General features: G+C 44.5%; 1 long non-coding RNA gene across 1 annotated transcript in view; it reads right to left on the bottom strand.

Moving 5' to 3' along the window:
• LOC109306593 overlaps positions 1 to 12237 on the bottom strand; it is a 50352-nt gene that overhangs the window by 16276 nt on the left and 21839 nt on the right. The gene's annotated exons all lie outside the window — the stretch shown is intronic.

Below are 12237 nucleotides of genomic sequence, written 5' to 3'. Positions count from 1 at the left end.
ACCCCTTACTCACCAGCTATGTGTTTCAGCACCAGGGCAAGGGGCAACCATAGAGATGCTCTGGCAGCCAGAGCATCTCTGTGGAGGACCCAGCTTCTGGTTGCCTGAGGCCTGTGCCGCTTTTTTAAACATCAATTTTTTTAGACCCCGGGATATCTAGGGGTCTAATTTTCAAGTTTGCAGCGTGGGGAACATTTTTTTGTTCCCGCATGTGCCTGTTGCCCTGCCTCAAAGGAGTTTGAGGCGGGGCAAGAGGCACATGCACACTCATGTGGATGCGCCCTATGGGATGACAAAAAGGTGCTCCAGGGGGGACAAGCTAGTCTACCTCTGCAGAAATCCCTGTGAAACATCCACTTCCTTCTGCACACTTCATCTTGCACCTTTAGACACAAAAGAAAAACAATGGTACACACTAGGCATATCTACACAACACATTTTGCTGTGCAGTAGAGCAAATTACTGTATAGTAAACATCACTGCCTACATGTGCAGACCCTTACTGCACAGTAATTTGTTCTACTCAGCACTTAATTTGCTACCTGAAAATGCAAGTAGAAATTAACTGCCGAGTAATTACTGTGCAGTAAGGCATCCATAAATGGCTGACTGGGAGCAAATTTGCTCCCAGTCAGCTGGGCAATACAGGCCAGGAGATTGCTCCCTGCCCCTGGGAGTTGCCTGCTGCCAGGGTGGGCTCTGCCACCAGAGCCCAGGTGGGGACAATGTCCCCCTGCCCTGGCACCAGAGAGCTCCCAGCCCCAGCTCTGTGATTGCAGAGAGGGTGCAGAGGGATTGCCTCCAACCCCAGCTTCCTGATTGCGTTCACAGGGATAATATCGCCCTTCCCCAGCAACAGGAAGCTCCCAGCTCCGGCTCGCAGAGGGGCAGAGGGCTCGGAAAGACTGCTGACCCATCAGCGGATTGGAGCATGTAGCTAGGACCCTCCCCCCCACCCCGCAGCTCTTTCCAAGCCCCCTACCTCAATTGTTCAATCAGAGCATGGGGCTGGGAAAAATCTGTGGGGCTGGAACCTGACAGTCCCCAGCCAGCACATGCAGCCCAGAGCTGTGCAAACAGGACAGTCCCTAGCCAGCTTCAGGCTGCAATATGCACACTTCCCTGCGCAATCCGGGAATTGTCCTGGTCAGAGGTAGGTCCCAGCCAGCTCCAGGCTGGGTGGGGAGTTCTCCCCATGCAGGAAGCTCCCTGCCCCAGCTCCTTACACTGAAATCATCAGTAATGACTTTATAGTGCAGAATACACTAAGATTTTATTTGCAGCAGGACTAAAATCTATTTCACGCTTTCAAATGTTTATATTTAGGCTGTGAACAGATGCTCATGTCTACCAGAAATTACTTCCAGTAGAAAAGTAGTATGGGAGATGGGCTATACAGACATTTCTCCATCTCCATGGCTGGAAAGGTTCCTCCAACCAGGGATTTCTACAGAGCTGCTCCATAGGCCATGAACCACCCTTAGGGTTAATTGACAATCTGTCATCTCTCCTGCATGGGAAGGGGAAGGGGACAGGCTGTCAAGGCAGGGAGAGTTCCATCCTGGGAGACTGCAACTCAGCTGATTGTCAGGAGGGGGGCATTCTTACATAGTGGGAACCTTCCTGGTTCTCCCTGTATCAGAATATCCCCATTCTTTTCACTCTTCTGGAGAAGTGAGGAGCACTCAGCTGCTGTGGCAAGGTTCTGAGAACCTTGTAGCAGGAGCACAGCAGCCTGCCTCATCCTGCTACGCTCCAGGTCAGCTGGGTGGTGTGGGTAGCAAGGGGAAATCCACATACCTGATTCCCAGCCCCAATGGTTTCCCCTCATCTCTCAGCCTCTCAGTTGAGTGGAGGGGGCAGCGATTTAAAAACTGGAGAGGCCAAGAAGGTGTGCAGAGGCTTTCCCTAATGTGGCTCCCAGCTCCCCCAGGCTGCCCCTAAAGCCCAGTTGAGTAGTATGACAGTGATTTATTTAAAAGTCAGTTTCCAAGTGGGGCTTGGGGATCAGCCTTCCCAACCCAGCTCCCAGCTTTCCCTTTGCTGCCTTGCCAACCAGCTGTGTGATAGGATAGCAATGAAAAAGTCAGAAGTAGGGTCCCCAAGCTTTGCTCCCAGCCACTGGCTTTTAAATCACTGCTCTGCTACTCACCTGGGCAGTGGGGTAGTGAGGGGAAGCTGGCAGGAGTCAGGAGCTGGGTTGAGGAAACTTTTCTGGAGCACTGCTCCTAGCCATGGGCTTTTAAATTACCATCACACCATTCAGCTGGGTGATGGGATAGCAAGGGGAAGTTGGTGGGAACTGGAAAAACCTCCTGCCTCTTCCCAAAACTGGCAGTTCAGGTGTTAAGTTGGAAGAAAGTGTGCAGACTTTCAGTCTCCCAGAGAAAATTCTCCCAGGAGCAGTTTAACTGTGGTTGTTGCCCAGTTAGTTCTCTCTCAGAACAGCCATTTTTGCGTCGGGAGAAAAGCCTAAACATTTGTGTGCTTTTGCTTTCTACTGGGAAAACGGCAGTTCTCTTGGTAGAAGCTGAATGTCTGTATCTGGCCTTAGTTTCACCAAACTATAAGTGAAAGGGCAGGTTTAACCATCTCTTCCCTAGTTTCCCTGCTTGCTGAAGTTCACATTGTTTCTCTGGCCACAGGTAGGGAGAAAAAATGCAGCTTGCCTAATGCTCTCTGTAACAGGGGCTCAAGCTGAAGCCACATTACTAAGTAGACTGGGCCCTGGACAGCTGGAGGAACTGGGACCACAGTGGTGGAGGTTTAGCATACCACGGAAAGATTAGGGTAATTAGGACACCGCTGTGCTAAAAAGGCAGGATTGGAGGACCAGGACTCTGCCCTCAGGACACTGGAGGAGAGGAAGGAACTGTGGGGAATGGCAGCACAGCAAGAGAAAACCCCAGCAAACAGGCGCTGGATCCAAGGAGATGGGGTGAGCTGAGGGATACTTACCCAGCAGGGAGTGGAAGGCAGGGGCCAGCAGGACTCACGGGGGCATTTCTGAGGAAGGCAAAAAACAAAACAAAACCACAACCTAGAAATAAGTAGTAACAAGAAGGGAAAAGTTCCTGATCACACATAGTAACCAGCAAAGCCAAAGGCATGGGATAAACAGACAACATCCACTCTGCATTGTGACTTAAGAAGCATAACACACCCTGACTGTAGAGCCAGAACTCCCTTTTCTATTATGCCTTTAGAGGGAAGGATATTGGTGGAATGATTTGTGTACTTAACACCTTCAGGATATTAGGCAGAAGGCTATCTATGTGCCAATTTAAGGCATGTTAGCCCAACTTAAAGCTATTTGTGCCTAAATTTGATATCTGCAAAAGTGTGCATGTGTAGATGTGAACCTAAATTGACTTAATGTGCATTATCTAATGCACATTCAATTTAGGTGTACCTAAATGCACATGTAAACATGTCCAAAGTAGAGGAAATAAATATAAAGAATAGTTGCTGGAAAAGGGAAGTCCAAATGATCACAGGTGAGCTTACTGTTGTAGACAGAAGTGTTGAAAAGATAAGCTAATATAGAGTTGACTGCACTGCCTATTTGAATAGAGGTTTATTGCTATTCATTTTTTCTTTGAAAGCTTTCTTCCTATGTCTTACAGCAGTGTTAGTGACCTCTAATAACAGCAAAAGAGAAGAGAATTTGTATTAAATTTAGCAACCTTATTGACATGACAAGATGTTTTGTGCGGCCAAAAGCTGACACAGTTAAGGAGCGATCATACTCTCATTCGCATCAGCAGGGTCAGAATTAGACCTCAAATATTTGCATACAAAATGGCTTCATAGTACATTTAATAGAACTACTACTGACACTTGACTAGGTAGAGAAAGTGAAAGAGGGTACAAATTGGTCCAAAACTACATAAAACAGATTCTCAAATAGGACTGTCCAAGGCAGAACATACGGTACCAGAAGATCTCTTCTGCAGCAGCTTTTGGTAACACACTCTAAACACCTGTTGTTTTGTTTTCTGCTCACAGTCAGTTTCAAGTAGCTGTTTTATAGATGCTCAATACTAAGCTGCCAGACTATTGGCTAAAATTACATCTGATATCAGCAGGAGTCACAAGGCCCCAGACTTGTAGTCCTAAAGGATATACCATTTAACTTGTATGAAAAATAGTTGCTTGAATAGCCCCCAAGGTCATCTTGTTAGAATGAAAATAACCAAAGAGGATCCTCATTTTGCAAAACCTTAAGAAAAGTAAAACTTACAAAGCGCTTTAGATGTTCCAAGAATGGAAGTACCTATCTGTTGGCTTCTGCAGCACAGAGGAAGCAACCTTTTGGGGGTTTTTGTTTGTTTTTGACTTCAGTGAAATAAAATAAAACTTCTGGAATTATCTTCAGAGCAATAAATAAATAAAATAAATAAAGATCTCTGGCTACATCCTGAATTACTTTTATGAGCCAAATCAAGACAATAACAAAACAGAGAAACTGAGAGACAAAGGCCAATTCATAATTTCAAAGTCTTTAGGTTTGAAGGGCTGTAAATTGTTGGTGGGCTAGTAGTACAATGCCAAAGAGACTCCAGCAACAACTACAGAGTTACTCTGGCTTTATACCAGCATGAAGGAGATCAGAATCTGGCATTGCAGATATTTTTATAGAAGACATCAACATTACCATTACAATCTTCTGATTGGTAAGGCTGTAAACAGCCTCAGTACCAATTACAATAATTCCCATCTAGTGTATGCTGCCTTAGTTAGTAGCCAAAAGGCTTTGAACAAACTCTTCAGCTTGTGTAAACTGATTTCAGTGGTGCTAAATTGCTATACACCAGTTGTGGAGATGACCTAACATGTATATTTAACATATAACAGAGCATCTATCTTTTCCAGGGCAAAAATCCTATCCCCTCTTCCAGGGCAAAAAACCACATAATAAAAGTAGTGAAAAATAAATTTAATGTCACTAAAATGAAAAAAGACTATATCTCTATCTTGTGTTTCTGAATATCAAAGCTATGTGCACTTGGGAAATCCTGCCCTTGCCTCCGCAGGCATAGAAGGCCCCTCACATGAGAACTGCGTAAAAGAAGATAAGATAGAAAAGCTATGTGAAAAATATGAACCGCAGCCAAACAGACATCCTTAAGTTGCAGCTCCCTAAGTGTTATTGCAGGAATGTTATGGTGGGGCAGAAAGGAATGGCAGGCCTAGGCCAGTAGGCTTAGGGGAAAGGAGAGAGATGCACCAATAAACTGATGCTCCAAGTGGTTAATTTCAGGAATCAGGTTCACAACTGGAGATGTTTCTCAGTAGACATCCTAGTAGGAACCGGGCATTCCAGTCCTTTAGGAAAGCTTGAAAATCTCAGGCACACTGCTCCAGTCATAAGCCTGAAAAATTCCACAGCCTGAACAGAAGATTGATTCTTCCTTATCCTTCTGCCCAGATTCATCAATTCAGTTCCCAGCCAGGTTATCCAAGAAAAGGATTTTGCCAATATTGAGCAAGATTAACTGGTATCTTCTGGCTTTTTCTATGCCACTCTAGGTCAGCTAAACCTGATTTTTAGCTGCTTTGCATTGCTATAATGGAGTGAAGCAGCAAAAGCATATCTGTGGACCTAGCCTAATGTCTGAAGACAGCACATAAAATCTTTTCTTTTCTCTGGTTATCTCAGAGAATTTTTGTGCATATGGGGAGCAGTAAAGCATGATTTTTTTTTTCTTCTTCACACAGCTTGGTTCTTCATTAAGTTTAGTCAAGTCTCAGGTGTGAAGTTGGTGGCTGGCCTCTCATTCAGACTGACTTCGGTTGCATGATTTTTTTGGCACTCTGGCTGCTTTTAAATGTGCTCATTTGCTTACTAATTAGAACATGCCAGAGATTAATTGAATCTGCTCTGTGTTCTGTCAAAACACTCCAGCATCACCGCCCTGTCACACATATTAAGCCCCCACCCATTTCAAAATGGCCACGGGGGCACTATATCTAAACCTCATTGAAAGAGCTTCAGATAAAGCATCCTGTGGCCATTTAGAAATGCACAAAGTCTTAATACACATGACAATGAGCCATTTTAATTAGAGTGGTGGTCAATTAGAGGGGTGCACCCCCACCCCTGAGCATATGTATAGGCCACCTCTGGTATTTGCCTCTTCTACAGCACCCCACCATCCCAATCTTTTCCATTTTAAATAATGCTATACCTAATTTTCACATCCTAATTTTCTTTTATGTTCTTCATTAATCACTCAATCATTCTACTTGATTTTTTTCTTTTGTCTTTGAAAGAATTCTCATCTTGCAGGCTATGACATCAGTTGGATAGGGAGAGCTGACCTACCCATTCACTACATCCAAAACTTACTTGTTATAGAAGTAGTACAGCAAACCAAACTGATACATGTTTGTACACATTTTCTATTATGTGTATTCCAAGTACTTCTCTTTACAAAGAGATACTTGGCACTGTGGCAGAATGCCATCTCTATCTCTCCCCAAACTCTGCTATCAAGCAGATGACTAATCTAACAATTTGGTTACCATGGTCACTACAAAGGACAGGCACCTCTGGCCCCATCAGCTTCAAGTAACCCCAAGTTGTAACCTGAGCTGGAAACATTCCTGAGGGAGGAAGAAACCTGCTCCCTCTGTCTCATACTAAGTGTAACTGGCCTCACGCACCTGGGTGGGGGCTAGAGACTCTGCCAGTCTACCCAGCAACCAGTGATGCATTTCAAATTGGTTGGCTGGCAGCCAACAACTGCTGGCCTTCATTGGATCAGGTAAATGAGGTCATAAGATCTATGTAAGTTAAGGACTGCCCAGAAGGGCATTAGCCATAATGAGAAGCTGGATCGATTCTCAGAGAAGCTGAACCATCTCAAACTCACTCTCTCCCTTAGAACTCATGTTCAACGATCTGCTTGCCTCCAGAGGGAATCTCTGCTCTCTATGATATTTGTGAGTAAGCTACTGGAGATCTAACTACAGCTTGCAGTAACTCAGATTCATGATCAAAAGCTATTATACCACTGTTTGCTCTAAGGTATTTCTCTGATAATGCTCTACTCTGTATCCTATTTCAGAACTACTCCTTGTAACCAATAAAGTTTTCCTCTGTACCTGGTGTGGGAGACTTATTGGGAGAGGGTCTAGATTTTGCCTTGGGGTCCTCTTGGTTTGGCTGACTATGGAAAACCACTATTTGTGCTTCAGACTGAGGGAAGCACCCCAAGTTCTTGCACTGAGTCCAGTACCCCTCAAGGGCTACTAGGCCTGTATTTCCCAGGGGGCACAGGGCCAAGATCAGCCCAGACCCTGGGTGGTGGCAGCATTGTTTTCCCCCCCAGGCTTGTGGGTATGCTCCAGGAAGGAGGTCAGCCATACGTGCCCCCAGGAAAGCACTCAGAACCTGGAAGGTGGTCGGGTGCAGTGAGGTGGGTGACTCAATGCAGAAGCACCCCCTACTGAGCTGCCACAGGCACAAATTAGAGGAACAGGTAGCAAATTATACTATCCATTACACAGGTGTAAATTTGCCGCAATGCTACTGAAGCAGGCTGTGAATTCAGTGCATGTTTGCTGGATTTACAGCACCGAAGGCAGAATTTGGTCCCAAGCTGTCTCCAGGACAATGATTCTCAACCAGAATTCCACAGCATGCTCAAGATCTTTTCAAGGTACTACAGGTGCCATACACTGATAGGTGCGTAAAGATGATTCACAAGATAAACCCAGAGATTTCAGGAATCCAGAGTGTCAAAAACATTTCTGATCTGTTGTGGTCTCTCTGAGTTCTTTGTAACTGAAGACTTGCTCTACTATTTTTCTACAGTCTAAACAACAAAAAAAGGAAAACTAAGATCTGTCATTTTCTTGAGGGGTGCCTCAAGTCTACAAAAGTTGAGAACCACTGCTCTAAAATATCATAAAGAAGTACCAATTCTTGTGTACTGTATTTACTCAAATATAAGACAACACTGAATATAAAATGACTTCCTCCAATAATTGCATTCTATATATGGAATATTTATATATGTGTGTGTGTGTGTTATAATTTGCCAGGTATAGAATCTAATTATTGGAGGTATTCCTTGAATTTTCCTCCTCCCACTGCTACAGCAAGGAAAAGAAATGGGTGGGGAGGGGCAGGTGTCAAGCAGCCACCTTACCCTCTGCCTTGCCCCATTTCTTCCCCCCACCCTCCTTATCTTCAGACCCTGCTCTCCATAAGGACATGGAAGTAAGGGGCAAGGTTATAAACATTGAACTTGAAATAAACATAGTTGTAGTAATTTGTTAGACATTTAAGACTGGTGAAGAAAGAAATACTTGGAAATGGGAAAGAAAGGTGCATCTCAGCTGTGGCAATGAAGGGGGAGTTGAAATGTATACAATGTAGTTGCTCGCCATGACTTGTAAGACAGCTTGTGCTGAAGTGGACTGTACTCAATGAACAATACCATATATTTTATACAAATTGGCTGCACTAGCCTATCCTTGTGATAGGTTCCTATAGGCATATATCTGGATGAAGAGATGGAGTTTGGGGCAGGGTAAAAGTAAACAAGGTGGCAGGGGTGGCAGTGTTAATTAAAAACTGGGGGATTAAAGTAAAGCCAGTGCAAGTGTTAGTAGAAGGAAGAATGCAGAGGGTGTTGTTGGTGACAAAGGAGATGGAGGTAGAGTTGTTTAATGTATATGCACCTGCAGAAAAGGAGGGGAGGGTAACTTTATTATGGAAGTTGAAAATGTACATCATGGGGGGGAGACACAGGGTCATAGTTGGCAACTTCAACTTCATAATTGAGAAAGGAGACAGGGGAGGGGAGGAAGAGTTAGACAGTTCCTTGAAGATGTTAAAGAAAATTATTAAGTAAGAAGATTTCAACGATGTGTGGGAGGGAGAGAAAGCATGTACAAGAGTTGAGCCAGGAGAAAGGAAAATTTCAAGGATCGATTTTGTTTTAGTCTTGGAAGGAATAGTGGTGCACAAGAAAGAGATACAAGACATGGGTTTTAGTGACCATTGAATGCTACGGATGGAGATGGGAATGGGGGGACAGAACAAGAAAGGGAAAGCCTCTGGAAATTGAATGTTAAGCTGCTTAATGATGAAAAAGTGTGTAAGGAGTTCACAGAGGAGTACAAAGAATGGAGAACTTTATAGAATTGTTATTCAAGCAGGTGGGAATAGTGGTGTATGATAAGAGAAGAACAAGCACATTTTTCATGAACATTGGGAAGAGAAGGGTGAGGGACAAGATGAGGGAGCTGAAAAGGAGGCAGGAGAGGGTACAGCACTTGATTGTGGAAGCCAGAAAGAAGAGAGAGGTGAAGAATAAACTGGAAGATGCAAAATTGGAGGTGGAGGAATGGTTTGAGAGAACCTCTGAAAAGATATTCCTAGCCAAAACACCTAGAGTGGTGGAAGAGGAAGAATAGAACTCATACTTTTCCACAAGAGATAGGAAAGCAAAGGGAGAGGTGAAAAGAGTGAAAAAAGGAGAATGGAGACTATGTGGCAATCCAGAAAAAGGTACTGAACACTGTGGTAGACTTCTATGAGGACTTGTACAGAAAGCAGAAAACTGATAGCAAGCAGAAGAGGGAGTTTTTGGCAGACATCAAGGAGAAGGTGGAAGATGAAAGGAAGGATGAGTTGGGGGGGTGGGAAGGATAAGGATAACAGAGGTAGAAAAATGTTTGAGAACTTTTAAAGGAAACAAGTTACCAGGAAAGGATGGACTCTTAGCCAAATTTTACGTGAAATTCTGGCCATGGGTGGGAGAGGATTTGGTGGAAGTCTTCAGAGAGGTAATGGAAGAAAGACTGGGGAGGGTTTTGCAGGCAGAGTAGTGGTGCTACTGTATAAGAAGAGAAATCAAGAATGCCTCAAGAACTGGAGGCCAATCACGTTACTGAATACAGGTTATGAAATCCTGGCAAAAGTCACAGCAATACAAAGTGTTCTGGATCAGGTCATACAAGAAGACCAAACGTGTGCAGCCGAAGGGAGAAGAGTTGCACAAGCATACTAGGTGTTAAGAGATGCGCTGACATATATGTGAAGAGAATACGGTGCTATCAAATTTTGATTTCAAGAAAGTATATGACAGGGTAACGCATGAATTTTTGTTTGAGGTGCCACTGAAAATGGGATTCCTAGGAAAGTTGGTAGGCTGGGTGGAATTGCTGTATGGCATGTCAGGTCCCGATGAAGGGAAACTTGAGTTGGGCCTTTCAGATCAAAATGGGGTGAGGTAAGGGTGCCCCTTGTCACCCGGGATCTTTATATGCATGGAATCTCATGTGCAGAGGATAAGGAGGGACTTTGCTTACTATGTATGGCCAACACTAACGTGATGGTGTGACACAGTCTCATTAGAGAATCCTGAAACATACGAAAGGCTATGGGGAAACTTCAGGGGTGAAAGTAAACAAGGCTAAGACTGAGGTGTTGGGGATCGGAAACTGGGGAGATCTCAGGAGGTTTGGCATGAGGGTGGTTAAGAATCAGATCAAAATCTTAAGGGTGGCTCTTGATATAGAAAGGAAAGGCGTAAAAGCCCCTGCCCTGAGCACAGATGTGGGGAGCACGGGTCTCCCTGCCCCCTGGGAGTGTGCACCACAGCAGGGGCCCCCCCCTCACCTGAGCAGGCAGTGGGCAAGCAGCAGGCAGTGGGGGATGGGGGGGCTAGCTGGGCTGTGTTCTGCAGCAGCAGCTGCTGCCTCCTGCCAGGGGAAGGGGGCTGCGGACAACCTTGTTCCAGTGTGACACTGGCCCCATAGCCCCGGCTGTGAGTGGGGGGTGAGGGGTACCAGCAGGGCTGGAGGGGCCATGGGGGGGAGTGAGGGGCAGGAGCAGGGCCAGGGATGCTGTGGATGGGGGGAGGGCTTTCATTTTAATTATGGATTTGGGGGGTTTTAATCAGAGAATTTGTGATTTTTTTATTTATTTTTTTAATCGGGGAAAACCAGGATTCCTGGTCATAGGCAGAGGAAAGATACCAGGATGGGGTGAAGTAAAATGTATAGTATACATGGATGATATAAATGTAGTACTTGGAATTTTTTGATGGAAATTTTTTGATGGAAATTTTTTCTGATGATGCTAAAGCATACATCAGAGTACAGAGAAGCAATGAGGGTTAAACTAAAGTTTGATAAAAAAGCATAATGGGAATGAGAAACTAGGGGGACTTGGAGAAGTTGGGCCCTCAAATAAGAGAAGGAGAAATCAGAGTGCTAGGGATCCCCCTGGACACCAAAGGGAAAGATAATACAGCATGAGAAAATGCTACAGAAAATACTTTAGTTATGGTCTGGAAGGACACTGTACTTTGTTAGTAAAGTGGCAGTGTTTAACGTGCTATTGCCAATTACTGTATATATGGGAATTGTATTCCCACCAAAGTTGCAGGAGATAGGAAAAAGTACAGCAGGAAATACGTATGTTCTTCTGGAAGGCCAAAAGAGAAAGGTTGGCTAGAACTTAACTGTACAAAGCAAGAAAGATTGGGGAATAGGCACTGCCAGAGTTGGGACTGTTCATCTGTGCAAAATATTTAAGCACGGTATGCAAGGCGATAAGGGATGGAGAGGGGAAAGCAGCATCTATCACCCAATTTCACACAGCTTCAATTTTGAAGAAATGGGAAGTATATCAGAGTCCATAGGTATGGCTACCACTGATTCATGACATTGGGATAGAAGGATTCATGCACAGGTATAAAATAGGGAAGGTAGGGCTGTAAGTCCTGAGGGATCATAAGAAACTGACGAAAGTGGTAAGGGAGAGAGACAGGATGGCACCGGTGGGAAGCTTCACAGAAGGAAAAGCGAAGAAGATATGGGGAGTGCCACCAAATAAACAACTAAAAGATGAACATGCTGACCTAGTGAATGGTTGCAAGAAATATCTTGTACAATACAGATGGGAAAGTACAATACAGATGCAGCTTGATGAGCTCATTAAGGTGCTCAAGGAAGAGGTGTAGGGAAGAATAAAGAGCATGATGTGTTTTGGGAGTGTGGGAAAGGGTCCACCACTTTTGGAGTGTCACCAAAATAAACCTGTCATTAGTGCAGGAGATGGTACTATATGGACTCATACCAAAGGGAACAGAGAAAACACAATTAAGGATTTTATTAGCACGTGTTAAAACTAGTTTATGGAAAGTAGGAAATGTCTGAGTTTTTAAGGGTTTGGCTTTCACTGAGAGAGCCTGAAGCTGTGGCTGCATGAAT

Source organism: Crocodylus porosus, unplaced genomic scaffold (genome assembly GCF_001723895.1).
Source record: "Crocodylus porosus isolate Cpor-Errol unplaced genomic scaffold, CroPor_comp1, whole genome shotgun sequence".
NCBI classification, from domain to species: Eukaryota; Metazoa; Chordata; order Crocodylia; family Crocodylidae; genus Crocodylus; species Crocodylus porosus.
Note: the sequence above shows the minus strand (reverse complement) of the source record. Positions and strands in the feature narration are given on the sequence as shown.